Source organism: Passer domesticus, chromosome 1 (assembly GCF_036417665.1).
Source record: "Passer domesticus isolate bPasDom1 chromosome 1, bPasDom1.hap1, whole genome shotgun sequence".
Classification (NCBI taxonomy): Eukaryota; Metazoa; Chordata; class Aves; order Passeriformes; family Passeridae; genus Passer; species Passer domesticus.
The window spans coordinates 158,472,943-158,479,584 of NC_087474.1; the positions used below are offsets into that span (position 1 = coordinate 158,472,943).

A 6,642-nucleotide genomic window follows, 5' to 3' on the forward strand; every position below is an offset into this window, starting at 1 on the left:
TGTGCTCCAGCAGCCCAGGAAAGCTGCACCCTCTCTGCTCTTCCCAGCAGCTCCCAGTGGTGAGGAACATTTTATTGTCCCCATGAATAAACACCAAGGATGGATTCCTGTTAAACAGCAAAGGCTGTCTCAAGCAGAGGAGATCAAACCCAGCTTCTTTGGCTCATGACTGGATACAGACAGATAAGCATGAACAGTAAGGAGAAATATTGTAATTTGCAGTAGATTTCTCCTTCCCTTTACCCTGTAGCTTAGAGATATATTTAAAAACAATAAATTTTTGTTGTTGTTGTTGTCTTTAATTACACTGATTCCCAAGGGCTTCTGTTTTACTGAAAAATAGCCCTGCCTCAACAATGGAAGCTTAAAAGACTGGTGGAACAGATTGCAAACCATTTCCATGCCTGGTTTAACTGCTTGACTGCCAGCCTGTGGAACTAATTTTCAGGAGAAGTACTTGTACAATTCTCTAGTTTCCCCTTGCTATTGGGCTACAATGACATCAAAGGCAGTGTCTTGGTTATTGCTCTGCACAGGCACAGATGAGGCACACGGAATGACTGCAGAGAAGATGGTTTTGGCACTCCTCAAGTGGAAAAAGTGTGAAAAGATAGGAGTTCAAACAAAATAATACTAACAAAACACCAAACCAAAACACGTTGTCTTAATTATTGTTCACACTTCCACACTGACTGAAGGAGGTGGTAGAAGCAAAATGTCAGTTATAAAGAACAAGTTTCACGCAAATCTCTTGAATTTAGGTGTTCTCCTGAACTTTGGCCGGGTAAAAGATCCATGGTCTGACTTAAACCTTAATTTAGTCCTCAGCAGCAGCTCACTGAAGGCTGGGAATGTTTCCATGGGGGAAATTATGTGTTTACTGCTGTCTCTCTGCTGCAGAAGTGACCCTCTCTCCCCACTCATGTTTGTGGGAGTTTCAGCTGCCCAAACACTTTGTATGAACTGTTTTGGTTCTGCTAAAGTGAAGGGAGCTGAAAGCTTCTGAAAGGTTCTATGATGATCTTGTGCAGCTGGGTAGGGAGAGTGAACTGGCAGCAATAGCCAAGCCTGCTCCTGGAGAAGCACCAAGCTTCATCTTCACTGCTGTGCTGTGGAAATTGTGTCTGACTGTTGATTTCAGAGTGAAAGATGAGAAAAATGTCAACATGGTTGTGGAGCAGTGATTCTGGCTGGGCTGGATGTGTCAAGAAACTGGTATTTGGTTTATTATCATAAAAGCAGGGCTGATATCAGGCCTGGTTTAAGAGTATGTAAAACTTTCTCTAAACTCACCTATGTCCTGCCAACCACAGAACTTTTTATTTTTAAAAGTATGGATGGACCTACAGGTGTGGCTTAGATATGGACAGAGGCCACTCCTGAAAACATTACACATTATTACAGCAACGTGATGAAGACAACAACGAGATGGATTCTGTGAAATTATTGCTTTTGAGGAGGAAAATAAAGTTGCTCGTGGGTTTATCATCTTCTCTGAGTACTTCTCTTTGACTCTTTCTTCTTTTGTCTTCTCAAGGACAGCAAAGTTGAAGTCAGAGGAGGAAAGAAAATCTAACTGCTGTGCTGTGTGAATGAGGTGATGTTAATACAGATTTCATTTGTTTTTTAAATAAAAGAAATTATTCTCACTCTGTTCCACTTTCCTCAGCACCACAACACCTCTTTGGACCTTTATCAAGGGTGGCAGAATGCTGGTCTCTGAGCAGACATCACTGAAACAGGATATGAAATTTTGAAACCCACAGGTTCCTAAATCCTTTATCAATTTGTTTCAAGCTCTCCAGTATGCGAAGTGTGAGCGCATGAAGCAGGACAAACAATAATTTCTAGTGTAAAATTACTCAGAAACAAGGTGAAAATGAACAGAGAAATGCACAAGTGTGTAAGAAAAGTGTGTGGCAAGAGAAATTTCTGCCTTCTGATACCAGCCCCAAACAACCCATTCATTAGCTGTAAATACTCCCCAGCTCCAACAATTCTCAATCTGTATTTATTTGTTTTCATTCTTCCTTGTGCCCAGAACTAGGAGAATATAAATGCAGCATGTCCTTTTGCTGGGGTTTTCCCCATGCAAAGATGCTTTCTGGATTATTTTCTTTTTTTTTTTTTTAATTTTCTTTACCTAGATGCTTGCTTTACCTTCAATAACCTCCTTAGTATTCACATCTTTCTTCAGGATTATAACAGGCTTTTAAAAAACCTGCATCATGAGAAGATACCACTAGACATGACATATACAATTATCTTTGACTCGTGGATTTAAGCTGAAGGAGAGTAGATTAAATCAGATTTTAGGAAGAAACTCTTCCCTGTGAGGGTGATGAGGCCCTGGCACAGACTGCCCAGAGAAGCTGTGGCTGCCCCATCCCTGAAAATGTCCAAGGCCAGGTTGGATGGGGCTGTGAGCACCGTGGGAGAGTGGAAGGTGTTCCTGCCCATGGCTGGGGGTTGGTATGAGATGATCTTTAAAGTTCTTTCCAACACAAACCACTCTGTGATTCAAATTCATCAACAGTTTCCAGAGACTGAACATATCATAAAAGCATGGCTGATATCAGGGCTGGCTTAAGAGTGTGGAAAACTTTCTCTAACCTCTTCTGTCTATCATATAGTTTTTATTTTAAAAAATATATATACACACGTATGTAGGGCTGTGGTTTAGATATCAATCAGTTTGTCTGGAAATTCAAATAGGGCTCCTAACTGCTAAAGAACTAAGGTTTTAAAAGGTCTGGATCCTGTGAGTTGAACAATGAACTTTCGTTTTTACGTCCTCAGGAAAATCTAGAACTCCCCAAGTAACATAATTGATTGTCAATGTCTAATTTTGTTACATCCCTGCAGTGTTCAGGTGAGCTGCTGCACTATTCTCAGTTTGCACATACAAAACTTCACACGGCTACTGCCTCAACTTCTTACTTTTAAAACTTGCAAGAAATTATAAATGAAGATGACAATATCTCTTCCTCAAAGGATTATATATTTCTCGTTAAACTTTAACTTCATTTAAAATCCATCCTTGATCCTCTTAAAGTATTTGCGTAAGTGAATGAGGGCTGTAAAACACGACTGGAGCTTTCCTCCTTGGGGAAGCAGCTTGACCAATTTACATATTTATTAAATATTTTATATTTTACCAGATTGTACGCACTTCGAAATGTCACATCTTATTTTTGGTCTGAGCACTGCATAACTGTAATGGCTATTTCCAGTCCCAGAAGAGAAAAAGAAAATAATCTGCATCTCCTAATTTGACTACTTCTTAAGGACTTAAGTTTTTTATTTCTATGTTTTATTCTGTTCTGTAAAATTTTAACTTTTACTGTTATGAAGTTTTACTAGTTCTGTGCAAATTAATCTCCTGTGAGGCTACATGATCAACCTGCCATTTTTCCTCTGGAATGAGATTCAGCTTTCTAAGCATCCAAACTGAACTTCTGAACCTGCTTGATGGTTATTTTAGCTTTAAATAAAATAAACACAAGGCTGTTGCAAACCAGAAATGTATATGAAAATGTACTTTCCCTTGTGGTACAAAGATCCATCAAAGCAGAGTTGATATTTCTGGTGCAATTCCTCCCCTCCCTCACCCTCACAGTTCAGTTCCCAGCATCTGGAACAGAGATTTTTTTCTTTGTTGATGATGTACAAGACTAGGGTATGCATGAGATGTCATTACTGGGGTTTCCTGTGAGCAGTTTGGAGTCTGGAGACTGAATGGATTAAGGCTCCAATATGGAGCACAAGATGAGGGCACTTGCCCAGTGTTGCTGCTGGATTCCTGAGAGTTGTGAACAAACCCCTGCCCTCTGCATGTCCCCATTTCTGATGGAACCAGCCTCCCTCACAGGGTGCTCTGAGGTCTAGCTGCTGAGAAGAGAGTTTGGAAAAAAAACAATTTTATTTAGAAGCCAGGGAGAATGTCCATTACTCGTTTTTCTGGCCACCTCTGAAATGCATGACTTCCACGGACAGAACTCTGAATCACAGAATAACAAAATCATTGAATCATAGAGTCAAAAAGTCATAGAATAACAACATCATAGAGTCACAGAGTCATAGAAACACATAATAGCTTGAGTTGGAGGAGACTTTCCAGATCAGCTTGTTCCAATCCCCTGCCACGGGCAGGGAACCTTTCACTATCACAGGTTGCTCCAAACCTTGTCCAACATCGCCTTGAGCATTTACAGGGATGGGGCAGCCACGGCTTCTCTGGGAAATCTTTGCCAGGGCCTCAGGACCCTCAAAAGGAAGAATTCCTTCCTATTATCTAATTTAAATTTACCTTTTTTCAGTTTAAAACCATTTTCCTTTGTCCTTCCAGGCCATGCTCTTGTTTAAAGCCCCTCTCCAGCTCTTCTGTAGACCTTTAGGCACTGGAATGTTCTCTAAGGTCTCCCTGGAGCTTTTCCTTCTCCAGATTGGATATCCCAAACTTTCCCAACCTCTTTCCATAGCAGAGGAGTACCAGTCCTTGGATCCACCTCATGTATCTTCTCTGGACTCACTCCAACAGATCCACGTATTTCTTGTGTTGGTGGTCCCAGAACTGGGTGCAGTGCATAATTTTTTTTAGGATACATTCTTTAGGGAAGAAGAAACAAAAACCAATAACACACCAATAAACAGATCTGTAGATGAAAATATCTGACAAGAGATAACTTGCCACACTGACCAAGTGATCAATTATTGTAATATCATATTGTCCTTGTCTACATTTTCAGAAAATGTTTTTTTTTTTTACATTATCCTTTCTGCAGAAGTCCACATAACTTTTGGTCCCATATGAATTTTTGCATGGCCCTCTTTTGCCATTTCTTTCCTTTTCTTGATAAAATAAAGACACCAAGTTTCTTTTTGAAGGAAAACCCAGGGAAGGTTTAGACCCCATAACTGTTTCTTCAGCCTGGGTGAGGTAGGGACAAATCTTTTTGAGCATCATATCTTCCCTGGGGAGAGTCCACATTATTCATCCTTTCCTCTTCATAGGTCCTCTGACAGCCTTATCAGTAAGAATTTCTTCCAGGTCACTGCACAATAAGCACAAGAGACAATCTTTAAGACTCAACTAGAAGCAGACCAGGCTAAAAATAGTCCTGCATTCTAATTGCTGGTTAGGAACAATCTACTGACCAACAGTTGCTCCATCTGATCTGTGCTGTGTTGATTTCTTTTTAAAATGTTAAATATCTTATAGGAGTTAGAAATGGATGTGAAAAAACTCCTGTGGGCTGATATCAGTGTCCATCCAGCCCAGGAGTGTGTCTTTAACAGACGCTGATGTTATTTCAACTCGTGTTGGAGATGAAGTTCTATTATTTTTCTTGGGTTATAACCTCACATTTAATTGATGGTATTTATTTTCCATAGATTTATAACCTTGTTATGGCTCATCTTTAACTACAGAAACTGCATGACTTTGACTGGAGATGACATGCATCTTTTAGTGCCACAGTTAGTCAGGTGTGGATACACACCCATAGCTTCTTCCAGCAGTAAAGGAAAATTATATCCTAACTGGGCACAACTGGGCACTCTCACAACATCAGAGCAAGTAAAAGGAAAGAGTATTTCAGCTGTTCCTTTCCATCACCCCTGAATTTCCTTCAAGCTGATATGATGTGTTGATTCCAGGAGATGGCAAAGGACAGGATGAAAATTTACATCCCTTTTGAGGGCATGAAATAAGGAAACCATTTTTGTAATGGTACTTTAAGAGCCTTGCAACTAGTAAGAAATGCTGTTTTCTAAATGCCATCTCTGTTTCCAAATCAGTATATAGAGAAGCAGTCAGAAGGGGATATTGGCAAAGATCTCCTGGAGAGCACCTGTGTGGAAAGGCTTAGAGAAAAACTGTTGCCTTCCTGTTTGGAGGAGAGACCACTGCTGTTACCAGGTGTGGTAATTACCTGTAATTGTGCTCTGCACCCTCCAAATGCACCAAAAACTTCTACCATGGAGGTTTATTATTTTGGGGTTTTGTTTTGTTTTGTTGGGGTTTTTGTTGTTGTTGTTGTTTGTTTTTTGTTTTGTTCTTGTGGGGTATTTTTGTTTGTTTGTTTGTTTGTGTGCATTTTAGTTTTTTTTTTTGTTTGTTTTTGGGTTTTTTTTGTCCAAAAGTGTTTCTTCTTTTCCAACAAATCTGCCCACCATGCTTAATAATCCTTCCTATATAACAGCTCCAACCCCACTCCATGGGCAGAGATGACCAGGTTGCTGAGGACCTCATTTGACCCAATCCTTCATTGTTGTGGAGCTGACAAAATCAAGGGTGGGATGTGGATAAATGGAATTTCTGGATCTATGGCCTCCCCTCTCTGACAGAGGGAGCAGCCTCAGTCTGTGAGCTCAGGACAGGCACCACAGCACTGCTGGAGTTAATGGAGTTTCCCCTGGTGTTGTCTGAGAGTCTTTCCCTTTGCATTTAATGTCAATAAAGGAGGTGTAAAGATGGATTTTCTTTAATTGTTGAGCGGGCAGACAGCACAGTGTCTCTCAGTGGGCTGTCATTCACCTTGTTCCTGTCCATATCATCTGAGTTGTGACCCTCCCTCGTGTTGCTCTTGGCACCCAACACTGAGAGAAAGGGGGGAATTTGGCTCTGATGGATTTTTTTTT

At 40.5% G+C, this 6,642-nt stretch overlaps 1 long non-coding RNA gene across 1 annotated transcript; it reads left to right on the forward strand.

Annotated features, from left to right (window-relative positions):
* The first annotated feature begins 4,120 nt into the window (after positions 1–4,120).
* Positions 4,121–6,400, forward strand: LOC135290256 (uncharacterized). The gene is made up of 3 exons (XR_010352994.1): positions 4,121–4,172; positions 5,800–5,920; positions 6,204–6,400. It is a non-coding gene; the product is annotated as an uncharacterized LOC135290256 (long non-coding RNA).
* The last annotated feature ends 242 nt before the right edge of the window (positions 6,401–6,642 follow it).